The 16380-nt window shown below is 40.1% G+C and overlaps 1 protein-coding gene and 1 long non-coding RNA gene across 2 annotated transcripts in view; one reads left to right on the top strand and one right to left on the bottom strand.

The window, feature by feature from the left end:
* Nucleotides 1-16380, top strand: part of ZFAND3 (zinc finger AN1-type containing 3) — a 343937-nt gene that overhangs the window by 291402 nt on the left and 36155 nt on the right. The gene's annotated exons all lie outside the window — the stretch shown is intronic.
* Nucleotides 685-11578, bottom strand: LOC308624389. The gene is made up of 2 exons (XR_014016965.1): nucleotides 8406-11578; nucleotides 685-8368 (listed from the first exon to the last, which is right to left on the bottom strand). It is a non-coding gene; the product is annotated as an uncharacterized lncRNA (long non-coding RNA).

Below are 16380 nucleotides of genomic sequence, written 5' to 3' on the forward strand. Positions count from 1 at the left end.
TAGCATTAACAGTTAAACTCGGTGATCTTTAGATGGAAAAAAATAATGGCACCTTGATCATTTTGGTATTTAAGAGAGAAAAATTAAGTGCAGGTGTGTGGCTTTGTAGCGCTCTGGGATATCTACAGTCAGCAAAGACTGCCAAGTCCCAGGTTGCTTTTGGTTAGAATGTGAGAGTTAAAGTATATCACACCTTCAGATTACTAGAGAACGCTTACATTTCTTCAAAGAGCTCAGAATGTTTTGCACATGTTCCCTTGTTAATTCTCACAACAGTCCTGCCAAGAACACGTATATTGTGAAGGAAAGAGCTCGCTTTCTTGGCAACAAACTACCAGAAGATTCCCTCTTGTCCTTCATCTTTTCTAACTCTCAAGTTATACCTTAAACAAAACTTGTAATCTGAGCTGAGTCATCTCCTTGAGTCAACTTTTTTGGGAATGTATTTGGATACTTAGGTGAATACCTTCATGAGGTCCTATTTTTATGTTTAAAGTGTCTTGTGGGGAAGAGTTTTGTTGCCTTTTCTTAGGATTTCTTATTTAAATACATGTTATGTAATCTTTTTTGGGTAAGACTTAATTTGTAGAGTTACAGCAAAAGAAATGTTATTTTGTATTTTATTTGTTGGAGCTTGCCATTGATGAACCTTAAAATTTAAGCTATAATAGGCAGATGGAACCATGCCTTCCTTGTCTTAAATTTCCTTGCAGAATTTAGTCTCCTTCCAGTAGAATCCTTAACAGTGACCAACCCAAGAACCCTACTCCTTCCAAGTGGGGCATTAACCAGTTCTTAGCTCTAGGCCCTAGGTTGAGTTTATCAAGGTTGACTTTTTAGCGCATGAAAAAAAGGAATTTGCTCCTTCCCTAGTTCACCACTCTTATATGGCTTTTTTGTTTGTTTTTTCATTTTATAGTCCTTTCATTTCTGAAGTTAAAATAAGAAAAAAGTTACAGACAAGTTTACAGACTAGGTGGTCCTGTCAACAGACTTTTACTCCACTATATCTTATATTCACTTTTACTCTTCTTCCAGCAAGCATGTTGAGTAAATAATATTCTCTCTGATAGACTTGAAAAATGATGGTTTTAAAATGCTGTGTGGGGCTTCCCTGGTGGCGCAGTGGTTGAGAGTCCGCCTGCCGATGCAGGGGACACGGGTTCGTGCCCCGGTCCGGGAGGATCCCACATGCCGCGGAGCAGCTGGGCCCGTGAGCCATGGCCGCTAAGCCTGCGCGTCCGGAGCCTGTGCTCCGCAACGGGAGAGGCCACAACGGTGAGAGGCCCGCGTACCACAAAAAAAAAAAAAAAAAAAAAAAAAAATGCTGTGTGTATGTTAAAAATGTGATTATGATTAGTAGAATAGCAAGTAAAATAACCATTTGTGGGGCCATAAGGGAGCTGTAGTATTGCCTAAGATGAAAGCGGATGGGACTAGAAACTGTCCCATTAAACATCAAGGCAGGTTTTCCCAGAAAGTATCATCTTTCCACTCTATAAGAAGCATGCTAATTCATTTTAACTGTATATCTCTTGCCTGATCTCCCCTCCCCTCCCCTCTCCTCTTTTCTTCTTTTCTTTGCTAAAGCACATGTTTATCCTTTTGGGTCACCTATTTCAGTGTGATGAACTGTGACATGAACTAGATAGCCTGGTATTGTTCATTGTTTCCTTTTTTTCCCCAAAAAACCTTTTCTTGACTCACTTCTCTCAGGCAGCCTGCTCATGATATTATTGTCTGTTCATACAAAGACAAGAGTAGAAACTCCTTTTCACCTGGCAGTTCAGAGAAGATTGATGTGCTAAACAGTTTCCACATCAGTGTTCAGAGGCCAGTTAAAGGGAAATGTCTCATTGTCGGTATGTTACCAAGAGGTTTATATAAGATCTTTTAAATTGATCCAGAAGCTAAAGGGTGGTAGTGTTAAATCAGAGGTGGCCCTATAAATCTTAGAAATACCTACAGTTGTGTGTTTTATCTCCTGGTAGGTTCAATATTCATGGAAACAGTGCATTTAATCCCAGAGAGTTGAGTGGGTGACTATAGACTGTATTGGTCAATATCATACACTGTAGGTAACTCTCCTCAGAAGGACTCTGTGAAGCTTTAAAGGAAGGAAGGTGGCTTTGGGTGTGAGTTCAACTATGTAATTCAGTTCTTTTTTCATTCTTTTTTTTCTGGTCCTTCAGATATAGCTTTTCCCTCAGGTCTGCAATATCAGCATTTGAGATAGAAAATTAGAAATTTGACCTACTTATGTAATATGCAAGTTCCCATCAGGAGAATATTAGGGAAGATACAAACCTTTCATTTTTTTATTAGCATTTTTTAAAACATCTTTATTGGAGTATAATTGCTTTACAATGGTGTGTTAGTTTCTGCTGTACAACAAAGTGAATCAGCTATATGTATACATATATCTCCATATCCCCTCCCTCTTGCGTCTCCTCCCACCCTCCCTATCCCACCCCTCTAGGTGGTCATTTTTATTAGTATTTAATGTAACCATTGAAGAAAGATAAACATACTAAAACTGTCACGGCAAGGGGAAAAGTATTAAAAAGAATGTTTTACCTTGTGCACTCATCATCTTGTGTCCTGGGGTGGGGGACGAATACCAAATATTAGGCAAGACTGCAAAAATTTCTCTAATCTAGAAGGTGTCATCTTGCTATGTTTAACATAGGAAAAAAGCCACAGGTTATCATGGTATGCCGCAGTGATTGTTTACTGACAGTGGTTTTTGTCCATTGAGTGGATAACTGGGAAGGGAGATAATCTACTAAATGCTTTTTCTTGTGGGTTTTTTTTGTTTTGTTTTTTTGGTAAAAAGTTTAATTGCTTGATTTGTTGCATATATTAAAGAATAGAATGAGGTAGCCAGGTTCATTATAATAAGATGATTTGATACTCGATGATTTGATACTCAATATGTAAATAATATCAGGTAAGTTTAAAAGCACCTCACACGATGTATAGATTTCAGAAAAGCTTAAGGAAAGCTTACTGTTTTTCATTTGTACCCCTAAATGAGAGTTAGGCCCCATTGCCACCAATTGCTGTGTTTGTGTTACAGGCCAGCTAGACTTGTATGTGTAAGTTTGCTGAACTTGAAATCAGAGGCTTGTTTCAGAGGCCTTGGCTGAGTTTTAACTTGTGAGAAGCAGTGGCTCCCCCTCTGAGAAAAGGCTGATACAATTGAATATCAAGCCAGGGTGCCAGCTTTGTCAAGAGGAATTTTTGCACTTGAAGGATAAAAATGCACTCCAGTATAAAGAGGAAAAGGAAGTGTGATGAGCTTTGTTGCTGTTTTGTGTGTGTGTGTGTGTGTGTGTGTCCCCATCTGTCCTAGGCTTTGATGTTGAGCTGCTTGTGGTCCCCGTGCTTTGTGCAAATTCTTGTTGCTTGGATCCTTGAATGTAGTTACAACTGTTTTTTTGCCTTTATGGTCATTTATTTTATCACAGCTTGCACTCTTACCAAGGAGAAAAGCCCTGAACTTCCATTAATTAGTTGTTCTATTGCTCCACTGGGGCAAAATGCCTGCGCCAACACTATTTAAAAAGGATATCAAGGGAATTTAATACACCTCTCCTCCTTTGAAACTTTTGGACTTTTTGGGGGGTGGATTTGGGGGGTGCCTTCCAGGTTCTGCTCCATATAGCACTTGTGTGCCTGCTGGAGGGCAGCGTGTTAGAAATGTGGCTTTCCTGAAGCAGTCTTAACCAGAAGCGGGATAGAACAACCACAGAGCTGCATTATAAATCATCCGAGCCTCACAATGATACTGCCCATTAAGGAGACTTTTTTTTTTTTTCTGCCCTCCTCAGTTCCTGGCTGTACTAATAGAACAGCACATCAAGCAAGGCTGTAAATAAAAGTTATTACCTAATAGGTGTGTGCTGAAGTGGAACGGACGGAGCTGAGGCATGGAGCCCTTATTACTGCTCATCAGCAATTATAAACAGGATAAAGTGTCTGGGACTTGCGCTGATGCAGTGAGGGCTAATAGAAGCTGGGAATGACACTAGGCTGTGATAGGATGATGTATGCTGATGGGTTTTTACTGCCTCATCGTGCTGCTTGCTTCCAAGACAAGTTGTGTTATCCATTCTCCTGCTTGCTCATCTATCTGCAGAGGCATCCCATTGCCTCTCCTGCCAGCAGGTGGGCTGGCATTTATTCTTCATACCTGTGTCTGCTTCTAAGGCACCCCCGTTGAGAAGAGTTTCAGAAATATTTCATAATCATGGCCAATTAAAGCCGTGATCTTATTGTATTGCCTGCTGTTGTGGTTATAGATCACATCTTCAGAAGTGGTTGCTTACATGGAATATAGGACAAGTGGAAACACTGTAGTCAGCCGGTCTAGTACTTTATTAAAAGACTACTGTGACAGAGTCCTGTAGTAGATTCTGTAGGAACATGCAAAAGAAGTGATAAACATGTATCTTGCCCCTGGGAGCTTATACCATAAAGAGACAGAATAAGTACAGAAACATAAATACAACTAATTCCAGCTTTAGAGAGCAAGAAATGTAACTAATGTTTATTTTTAAAAGTGAGGACAGTGGGGCTTCCCTGGTGGCGCAGTGGTTGAGAGTCCGCCTGCCAATGCAGGGGACACGGGTTTGTACCCCGTCCGGGAAGATCCCACATGCCGCGGAGCGGCTGGGCCTGTGAGCCATGGCCGCTGAGCCCACGCGTCCGGATTCTGTGCTCTGCAACGGGAGAGGCCACAACAGTGAGAGGCCCGCGTACCGCAAAAAAAAAAAAAAAAAAAGTGAGGACAGGGAGGATAAATTATGCTAATTATTAAGAGAAAATATACAAATGTGGGGTTTTTTTTCTTTTAAAGAATTATCTTCTTGGTGAAATGCTTAGAATTTAGTGCCTTAGTATGAGGGTTACGGTTAGAGTTAGGGTTAGTGTTAGACTAACCTAAAGTGATAGAGGGCTACTTGAGTGTGGAGGGAAAGTCCAGCAGTGGGGATTATGTTTTCCAGTGAACAGAAAGCTGCAAATAAACAACCTGGCAGTGCTTTTTGAGTAGCAGATAAGCACCTAATACTTGGGAAAATTGAGATACAGCTCTGTTGAACTTTGATCACTCAACATCACTAAATCACAGTGATTAGACCTTTGCAATAGGAGAAATCTTTGCAGAGCCACAGAGGAACGCTTTTAAAAGGGTTTACCAGTTTGATCCCCGGAGTTTATGAGCATTCTGGAGTTGCTGTTTGTCACTTGTGCCTTTAAGTGAATACACCTCTTTATGCAGTACCTTCAAAACTAATCTACCAGGAGACCTCCTGCTGTTAGAGAAATTGTAGTTTTTCTATGGAGTTCTTTGATGCCTTAAGTTATTTTAAAGGAGCCTGATAGATTATAATCTCAATATTACAAATCAGATAAACCAAGAATTAATGTGATAGGAGTCCTTCATTGTGTAAAATGTCTGGCCACTGGGTTATATGGGTAGGTTTTTTTCCTTTTGCAAATTAATATTTGACTTACCAAAGAACCAGTTCATTCAGAGTGCTCTGTGGTAGTGGCCAGTGGAATGGAGGAATAAAGATGACTGAGAAAAATGTTTTAAAATAATAATAACAGGATTTGATGACTGATTAGAGTTGGCTGAAGAAAGCATTCAAAGTTTATAAACTTGGGGAACTGAGGGAAGAAAGATGTGACTGATGGCAGGGAGGGAATGGGAAGAAAAACTCGTTGAATGTATTTTCAGCTTTTGATGAGCTGGATTGTAGATTGTTGTAGATTGTCCTGTAGAAAGTTAAAAATATAGACCTAGTTTGGGAATCATCGATCTTGAAGCAGTGATGAAAGGTGTGCAAGTGGGTAAGGGAATGAATACAGAAGGACAAGGGGCTAAGGGTTGTACTTAAGGGGCTGGGAAAGAGAAGAGGAGCCAGTCAGTTAAGGAAGCTAAAGAAGGGAGAAAACTTCATACAGCATCATGAAAGATTTATGAGAAGAGGGGCCAGGAAATACGAGGACTAAGGAAAGCTGTTGCCTATGGGTAGCAGAAGATCATTGGAGAACCTGAAAGAAGTTATTGTCTTAGTCATATGGTGGGAAACCAAAGCCTGATGGAAGGTCATTAAAGAGGCATTTGATAACAAGGAAATAAAGGCAGCAGACAAGTGATTCAGTTAAGGAGTTAGTTGGGCCATTAAAAACCAATAAATAGTGCTGGTTGGAGGGAGAATCAGGATCAGGCATTTCTTGATGCAGAGGTGGTTAAGATAGGGAAATATTTTACCCTTGTTAAGATACAAAGGGAAAGTACAAAAAGAAGGGAAAGAAGTGGAAAATATTAGAGGAGGAATAGAAAAGGTGCACAAGCAAGATTCTTTAGAGGCAGAAACCCAGAAGCATTAGTTCCCTCCTACTAGAGTATAAGCCAAGAGATACAGATATAGATAAATAGGTTTTCTCTTTGAATATATAGACAGCTGAGATAAGGTGCACTACGGAGTTCATCCTTGAAGGTCATCATTTTCTGAATAAATAGATCATACAGCTATCAGTAGCAGCAGAGAACTGAGAGAACTACTGTGGACTGAGGGGGGAAAACAGGATTTCTAAATAGTAGCTAATCCAAACTGTCATTAAATAGTTTAAATTTATATTGGGGCAAAGTGAGACTTTCTCTGGCTACTGTATTTAACCCAGAAGAAAAGCATGAAGAGAGAATAAGTGGTACTCATTTCTTTTTTTAATTATATGTTTTCATTTTTACAAAAGTAACACATGGTAGCACATCATAACCCAGAATAGTTTATAAGAGAAAGATAGTGTAGAGATGGTCCCACCCCACAAAACTGAACAGCATCTCTCTCTTGACAGTTTCTGTTTTAGTAGTTGCACTCTTTACGTTTCCTTTTTACTAACTGGAAGAAAGAAAAAATGCTTATATTCGTGCTTTTTGAGATGTCAACTGGTTTGAAACATGAAGATTTAGCTCACACAGTTCCTCATCCCAGCATTTGAAATGTATGTTATTTGTTTTCAACCTTTTCTTTCTTAATCCATCAATTTTCAGCACCATCTCTTAATGAGGATATTAGTACCTGTGATAAGAGGTACTACCTTATCATACCTCCTGTCAGCTACACTTATACTTTTTATATTGTCACAGTTGTTAACTATTTATTTTTGGCCTATAGCCACAAGCAAATCTTCCTTGTTATGTCCATAGGTTGTTTTTTTAAATTGAAAGCCAATAAATGACATTTATATTATTATGACTCTGTAAATGTTGTTCCCTGCCAGGAGGCCAAGTTATATGATAGGAATAGATTGCTTTTTCTGTGGGTCTGATGTCACAGTGCCTGGGCCTGTAAAGAGAATGTTCTTACATCAAAGCCAGATCAGGTTTTGTTGTTGTTGTATTCCATCAGTTGCTCAAAAATCATGCCACATTTTAGTTTGCTTTATATTTGGATCGTAATTTTTTAAATACAGTTTTTTTTTCCTTGGAACTTATACTTGCCTTTCTTTTTTTCTAACCTGTATTTATACCTTTCACTCAAGACCTCCCTCCTGGAGCCCACCATCTTTCTGCCTCAATCTAGACTAGATGTTTTATAAGCCTATTTTGTCACCTCAGAATTTCCCTTTACTGTTCTCTCTTTTATTCCCTCATTTTTTGAAATACAACCCCAAAGTAAGTTCCTCAGAGAAAGAGTGTTGGGATTCTTGCATATCTGAAAATGTCTCTTCTGTCCCCAGCTTGATGGAAAGTTTGATTAAGTATAGATTCTTGGATGAAAATCATTGCTCCCTTGTTTTCTAACATTTCATATTATTGTTGAGAAGTCAGATGACACTGATACTAAGTAGTATAGCTGGGATTTTTCCACCTCGAGAACTGTTAGGATCATGTTTTTATTCTTGGTGTTCTAAAATTTGTAGTAAGTATCTGGTGGTCATCCTTTTTTTTCCCCATTCAAGATGCTGGATACTTGCTAGGCCCTAAGATCTGAAGACTGACATACTCCTTCATGGAGCTGCAGACTGTCTTTGATATTCCCCAACCCAATGTTCTCTTCTCTTTTGGGACTCATAATATAGATGTTGGACCTGCTAGATGGGTGATCTTGACCTCCTTTCTTATAGTCTCCATCTCCTCTCTGTGTTCTGGGTGATTCTGTTGACTTTATCTCTCAGCTTTTCTTTTGATTGCATTGCAACAATCAAGTTTTCAATGCGCTTGCTCTGGTTCTCTGAAGGTTTCTTTTTCATAGTATCCTATTCTTGCTTATGGATATAATAAGAATTACTATCATATAGTAATATCTTCTTTTTTTAAGCCTTGTCTCTCTCTCTCTCTCTCTCTCTCTCTCTCTCTCTCTCTCTCTCTCTCTCTCTCTCTATCGAACCTGAGCCCCCTGCGGTGGAAGCGTGGAGTCTTAACCACTGGACTGCCAGGGAAGTCCCATGTAGTAATATCTTCTGACTGTATTAATTAGTGGTTAGACTTGGGCTCTTCTGTTTGCTGAGTTCTCTGTGATTGCTTTGAGGCCAGTTTTCCTATTTATCTTTGTCTTTTACTTCATGCTTCAGGTTCTCCTCACTTGCCTGGTGAAGCTTGGTTTTCTGTTGACTTTATTTGTGTGTGTGTGTGTATATATATATATATATATATATATATATATATATATATATACACTTATTTTTGGCTGCGTTGGGTCTTTGTTGCTGTGCGCGGGCTTTCTCTAGTTGTGGTGAGTGGGGGCTACTCTTCGTTGCAGTGCGGTGGCTTCTCTTGTTGGGAGCACGGGCTCTAGGCACGCGGGCTTCAGTAGTTGTGGCTCGCGGGCTCTTAGAGTGCAAGCTCGGTAGTTGTGGTGCACGGGCTTAGTTGGTCCGCAGCATGTGGGATCCTCCTGGACCAGGGCTCGAACCCGTGTCCCCTGCATTGGCAGGCGGATTCTCAACCACTGTGCCACCAGGGAAGTCCCTCTGTTGACTTTTAAGAGAAAAGGCCTAGATGGGTGGGCAGGGTTTCTACCATGCCTCTTTCTTTTTTTTTTTTTTTTTTTTGCGGTAACGCGGGCCTCTCCCTGTTGTCGCCTCTCCCGTTGCGGAGCACAGGCTCCAGACGCGCGGGCTCAGCGGCCATGGCTCATGGGCCCAGCCGCTCGGCGGCATGTGGGATCTTCCCGGACCGGGGCACAAACCTGTGTCCCCTGCATCGGCAGGCAGACTTTCAACCACTGCGCCACCAGGGAAGCGCCCCCAATGCCTCTTTCTTGAATGGGAATTTTTACTGGGGCTCTTTGTGGAATGGAGTGGGGACGAGGTGTTAACTGGCAGGGTCGTTGTGAGGAAGTTTAGAACCTAATGGAGGAGGAAGACTGGACTACGAGGAACCATAGAAATGGCTTTGCCTAGGCAGGTCATTCAGTTTCTCTAGACAGGAGCTGTCCAGATTTCTGCCAGGTAAATATGGCCTGCTGCCAAAACCAGTATAGTTGTTTTACAAACAAAGAAACAAACAAAAGTGTTTTCAGTGCAACCCCTGCTTTCTGCCCTGCTTCTCATTCTGCTTCTCTTAAGTCTTTTCCTTTGCACGCAGCAGCTACCACCTCTGCAGTCACCAAGTTTCAGCCTTAACCCACTCCCGTTGCTACCACCGTCTAGAGATTTGTTTAAAATCTCTTGCTGATTATGTTAAACACACACAATTATATTTATTGCAGTGGGTTCATTCTTGTTATTTTTGTGCTTTTATTTCAGTTGGGTCTGGGGGTTGGGATCAGAGGAAAATGTGTTTAATCCTCTTGAACTAAAAGTTATCTGGGACAAAGTCAGGATTGTGCTTCCTGATTTAATCATTGGTGGAAGACAGAAGGAAAGGGTAGCCTCAGCAGTATGTGGTTCTTTGGAAATCTAGGGGATAGGATTGTACCCAAGGTAAAGCCCCTAATCCTGAAGGGAAGGGAGATATACGTGTTCATGGTTGAGAATGGGGGCCTCTAGAGGCAGACCACCTGGGTTCACATTCCAGTGCCCCCTTTTACCAACCATGTAACTGGAAGAATAATTGTACCTCTCTGTGAGCCTTGATTTTCTCTTCTGTAAAATAACAGACCCAGCTATTGAGTTGTTATGGAGGGAAATGAAATAATCTATTTAAAGTACGTAGTGCCTGATAAATGCTCAGTAGGTAATAGAGATGTGGATAGAATGTACCTGATGGTCTGAATGAAAGGAAGGTAAAGAGGAGTTTGAGGGAGTGTGGAGGAAAGTGAGAAAGATCTCACATCACTCACATGATCTGGTTGGACAAAGAGGTGGAATCAGAAGCTGGTAATGAGGGCCCGAGGCCAAGCAGATTGGAGAGTGCAGACCCGGAAAGGAAGTGAGGATAGTGGAGTCAGGGGCATTTAGCAGCCCTGTTTCAACAGATGAGGGCGGTAATGACAGAAAGCCCAGAAAACCCCTTCTTAAGAAAACTGGGCATCAGAACGGGTAAATCAAACTTCTTTTTTGTTATGTTTTGTTTCTAGGCCTTGTTTTAAAAGTAAAATTTTACTGTATGTGTTGGTATAAAGTAATTCTTACAGAAATTTCACAAGTTTACTTTCCAAAAAAAAAAAAAAAAACAATAAATACTCTTATTTTCTGAGCTCTTCTCTAAGTTTTTATACTTATAATTGAGAAATCCTTCTTTCTGAGGCAAATCACAATTTAAGAGCCGCAGAGGGTTGATAGTTTTCTTGTAGTTAAAATCCTGATAAAAAGACTGGCTGTTGCATCCTAACAACATGAGAGAACTTTAGCCAATAAATTTACTTCTTTGTGATTAAAAATCAGACAGTTTAAACTTGGAAACATTCCTGTCATGGGGGACTTCATATTGTGATTAGTTATCTGAACAGCCAAGTGCCTCTGTGGGCTCAGTTAACCAGCCTCCCGCCACATATGTATAATTATTTTTAGTGCATACACACACTCTGCTATAAAAGCTTATTTGGCCCTATGCTCCCCGCCGTTCTGAATTCTCTGTTTCATTACCAGTATCCACCCACAGAGTTTCAGAAAGCCATTCCCAAATACCAGAACCACAACTCAGAATTTTAAATAAACCACATCTCTATTAGCTTAATGGACAGAGGAATTAGTTGCATGCTATGCATTTCCCACATCCATCCACGCTTTCAAAATTTATTAAAAATGTATACATATATAAGCAAGAAAACAGGGCATTTAACTCAGATTGTTAACTTTTCTGTTACTTTGGCAAGGGATAAAGAAAGAATACAGGAGACAGTCTTTAAGATTTTTACCTTGAATGTGGGCCAGACTTTCCTTGCAAAAAAAGTATTTTGGGCACCGCTTCTTTGTTTCTAGAGAAAGTTGAAGGACTCTTCTCCAAAGATGTTATTACATTACAGCTTGAATTATGTGTTCAAATATGCAGGGTCGCTTTTAAAAGAAAGTTGTGCTGGGGGCGGGGGTTGTGTAGTACTGATTTGAAGGGGAAGTGTTAGCTGCAGCAGTCTGTTTTCCAGCTTGGCATTAACTGATAGTTCCTGTAACTGACAAGGGTTCAGAACTATTTTTTCTTTGGCTTCCTGTTGATAAATCCATTTCTAAAAGATTAAAATCACATCTTAAGGTCTTGGTCATCATCCTTCCTGGAACAGCTGTTGCAGTGATTGATACAATTTAAAATGGATCCTTATTGGAATTGGAGGAAGTATAGACTAAGAGAGTGACAGGTACAAGTCTGTGACTAATCATTAAAGTGTACTTACAGATAAGTGTTGACTTAACTACAAACCTGGAGAAGCATGAGCTTTGACCTTACTGTTGATTACCTGCTACAATTGTTTGGTCATGAACTTTCCCATCAGACCTAAGCAGTGTATCAACATTTCTGGGAAGGAATTCAGCAGGCACTCTAGCCAGTCATCTCTAAGTATGAAGAAAGCTGCCTTAAGAAAAGACAGTATGGCTACTCTGGGATATAGTGGTTGTTGCTTTTTTAACAGTTTCGGACTTAAAGAAATTTTATGAGAAGATAATTCTCAGGAACTCCCCCACCCAGATTCCCCAAATGTTAACATTTTACCACATTGGCTTTCTTTATTCTCCTCTCTATTCACCCACTCCGTGCGTGTGTGTGTGTGTGTGTGTGTGTGTGTGTGTGTGTGTGTGTGTGTGTGTGTGTGTGTGTGTGTGTGTGTGTGTTATAGCCACATCCCTAGCCATTTCAGTAATTACCTTTTTATACTAAAACTTCAGTGTGTAATTCTTAAAATCAAGGTATTGTCTCATAGCTACAGTACAGTTTTCAAAGTTGGGAAGTTAACATTGATAAAATATATAGTTGATTTTTTTTAGTATGGTTCATAGTGTGGACATCTTGATAAATCATAATTCTGTAAGTGAAGAGTGTTGAGCAAAGTTGGTTGAATTGAGGTTGAAATGCTAGATGCTTGTTCCTCATGTGTCAAATATGGACTAAAGATAAATCTTCATAATAATTTTAGGTAGAGTTTCTCGCCTCTGATTTTCCAGCAGCTCATTTTACAAATGGGGTTATTTCTCTTTCCTTCATAAGCCATTTTCTTAAGGCAGCTTTCTTCAACCCCCTACATACTTGGTAGTATCTACATCAACACTGATACATCCCTGAGTAATGAAAGCCTAACGTACTCATTTGGGGGTGGTAGGAGGGGCCGGGACAAGGCTTTCACTGGGCACTCTTTATCATAATGTTAAGTTCTAACTTTAGGTTCATTTAGGCTCACATCGGAAAGAGTTAAAATGAGGCACAGATGTATTTATTTTTAAGCTTAAGGATTTACCCTGGGAGTAATGAGTCAAAAGACTAAATCTTGGGTGGAAGAAACTAAGTGACAGGTAGAGAGAGGAACTGAATTAAGTTGATGCTAAATTAGAAACAAAAATAGTTCAAAAACAAATCAGCTATTTTAGCATCTACTTAGTTATGCATTCAAGCTGATTTTTTTTAAAATAGCAAAATATAAATGTTCAAACATTTCCCCCCCTCCTTACATTAAACCTGGAGCACAGCCCACAGGATGACAATCTCTCATTGCAAGATTACCGTCATTAGGAACTTGTCCTCTGTTATAGAGATATTCTTTTTCATTATTATTATTATTTTGTTGTTGAATACCAGTGGAGTACTAAACGCGGCCGATTCTGTCCCTGACCCTAGCTAGAGGCTTGCATTATAAGTCAGGCAGACAAAACAATGATAGGCTTCATAGGGGTGAGATGATTTGTGTGGGAATATTTGACTTTTTGTCTGTATGTTTTTAACAAAAAGTCAGAAAAATTGAATTGATGTCTCATTCTTCTTTACCCATGTCCTCACCCTATCCCCATACTCAAGTGTTTTCCATAAAGGACACCTATTTTTCAGTCGTCCTGGCAAAAGACCCAGGGTCAAATCAGATTAACCCTTGGGCAAGTCATTGGCTTTGGAGACCAAGATATGAGGGTACAACATTATTTGAAGACTTCTGGCCTGTTCCTTCCTCCTGGCTTCTTTAAATATGTCACCAGTAGGAAGAAGTGACTGTAGTCACATGTACTGCCCAGTTGCTCAAAACAGTTGTATAGTCTTGTAAGGCATAATTTGAAAAATCTAGGTTTCATGTAACTACAAAGTAGACTTATTACATATTTTTTAGTCAGTGTAACGTCTAAATGAATGAGTGTTCTAAGAAACTAAATGAAAACAGTATTGCCTGCCTTAGACCCAGTTATATGAAAATAAGTCTGGTTATATAGATACTTCATGGATACTCTCAAATTTCTCTTTCTTTGGGTAAATGAAAATAAAGCATGGCTGATCTTATTAATTTTCTGGAAATACTGGAAAAGGTAGTAGAACAGAAGTTCAAGACGTCTTAGCACTGAGAGTCTTGAAATCCTTGTGGTCATAGAGCATGTTCTGTGGTCACCGAACACGAAGGCATGTGGCCTTTGAGAAGTACATATTTCTCTTGGGTTTCTTCATCTTGCTCTCTCTTTGTCTCACCTCAATAGTGCCCTACCTTATCCTGTATGCTACTGATGCTATAAATGTAATATTTTAAAAAATCAATGCATTGTAATGTTGTTGAACTCTAAAATACCCAAACAGGTTATAAAAAGGAAAGATGATCTGTTGAGGGTAATTTGTCAGTTACAGTGAGTAACTGAAACATCTCTGGGGAAAGTAATATGGTTTAGTTGGGCAGGCAGGACAGGTCTTGCTAATGGAGAAGCTAAAACAAGGAAGTGGTGCCAGGCCAGTACCAGCTACAGAGGATGACTGCTGTATTGCTAGTCTGACACGTTCTGCTGACCAGCCACCCCTCTGTAGAATTTAGCTCCTGGTGATACGTTTTAAGTAAACAGTGCAGTAGGAATGGCACTTAACAAACAGGGATGGTGGCCACAGTTTTTCAGATGAACCCAGGAGTGGTTTATGGGGTAATCACCCTCATCTGTGCCTTTTTGTTTATTTTTTGGTTTTTGTTTTTGTTTTTCTGGTACGCGGGCTTCTCACTGTTGTGGCCTCTCCCGTTGCGGAGCACAGGCTCCGGACGCGCAGGCTCAGCGACCATGGCTCACGGGCCCAGCCGCTCCGCGGCATGTGGGATCTTCCCAGACCGGGGCACGAACCCATGTCCCCTGCATCGGCAGGAGGACTCTCAAACACTGCGCCACCAGGGAAGCTCTCTATCTGTGCCTTTTTAAAGAGACCTTTTCCTTTGCTACTGGGGGAAAAGTTATCATCCTACAAATAATCAATAAAGAAACATCTGTGGACAGATTTTTAAAAATAACATGAGAGAAAAAAATAAAGCTGATTTCATATAAATAAAATACTGTGACTACAATCCAGAGATATTCAGAGAGTTAACAGGGATAGGAAGAAAATGGTATGAGGAGGAAGTCTTATAAATCATATTCTAAGAGCAGAGAACAAATAGGGTTATTCAACAGAGATGTAGTTTAGAGAAATTGCACCACCATGTTTGGATAAGGAGATCATAAGTGAGAGAGGTGCTGCTTTTCATCCCCACACTTGACCCAGTATCTGCCCTCACCCTCATCCCAGAGGCAGTGGGGTCTTTGGATACATACGAAGTAGCAGAAATTCATCTTCACAGTAAGGTACCCTCATGGAAGAGCAGAAGTAGAGTCTTGAAGTGTAATAACAATTACAGACAGGATAGCGTGGTGGTTAAGAGCAAGGACTCCAGGCCGTGGTGCTTGGGTTCACAGTCCAACTCTTCTACTTACTAGTTGTGTGATTTTCAGCAATTCACTTACCCCGTAACTCAGTTCCTCATCTTAAAATGCGGGTAATAATAGTACCTACCTCATACATAGCCTTGTTATAAAAGCAAAATGAGTTAATATTTGTAAAAGCATTTAAAAAGTGCTGGTACAGGATGAGTGCTTTGTGTTAGTCGTTATTATTGTAATTATTACTGAAGTGTAACTTAAGGAATCTCCTGTGGCATATCTACCTATTGTGATAAGTGACCTTAAAAATAAGTTTGGACAAAAGATTACATACCATATGATTTCATCTGTAAGTCCATGTATGACCGTATAAATGACATTCTTGAAATGACAAAATTTTAGAAATTGAGGACAGATTAGTGTTTGCCACGGTTTGCCAGGGAGTAAGGTCGGGGGAGGGGGAGAGGGAAGTAGGCATGGCTGTAAAAGGGCGACATGAGGGATCCTTGTGGTGATGGAAATGTTCTGTAGCTTAACTGTATCAACATTAACATCCTGGTTGTGATATTGTACTAGACTTTTGCAAGATGTTACCGTTGGGGAAAACTGAGTGAAGGGTACATGGGATTTCTCTGTATTATTTCTTATAGCTACATTTGAACCTACAATTATCTCAGAGTAAATCATTTAATAATAAGAGGAAAATGGGCTTGAAAGATTCCTGATAGAGAAAAATTGGCAGTTAATGCCATGTATGGGTCTGATCCGACCAACAGACCAGTGTTAAGATTAATAAACGTGATGGAAGGAGAACTAACCTGGCCATTGACATTTTAGTGAGGTGTTCATGAACACCCCACCCCCCCGCAAATTGAACCAGTTGGCGTCAAAGAGAGGAGAAAGATATAAAACAGCTTTATTTCCCTGAAAACCCATTAATCAGGTGTTCTCCATGTACCTTTGCTCCCCAGACTGTGAAAGGCTCTACTAATTGATACGATTTTTGGTAAAGAGATGAGGTAGAAGGTAGATGAGCAACAACTTTTATACAAATGGTATCTTGTAAAGCAGGGCTAACAGAAAACAATGCGAGGATGACAGATGTGAGCTAAAAATCACCAGTTTGTATGT

The sequence above is a fragment of the Mesoplodon bidens genome, assembly GCF_964165515.1.
Source record: "Mesoplodon bidens genome assembly, chromosome: 10".
Lineage (NCBI taxonomy): Eukaryota > Metazoa > Chordata > Mammalia > Artiodactyla > Ziphiidae > Mesoplodon > Mesoplodon bidens.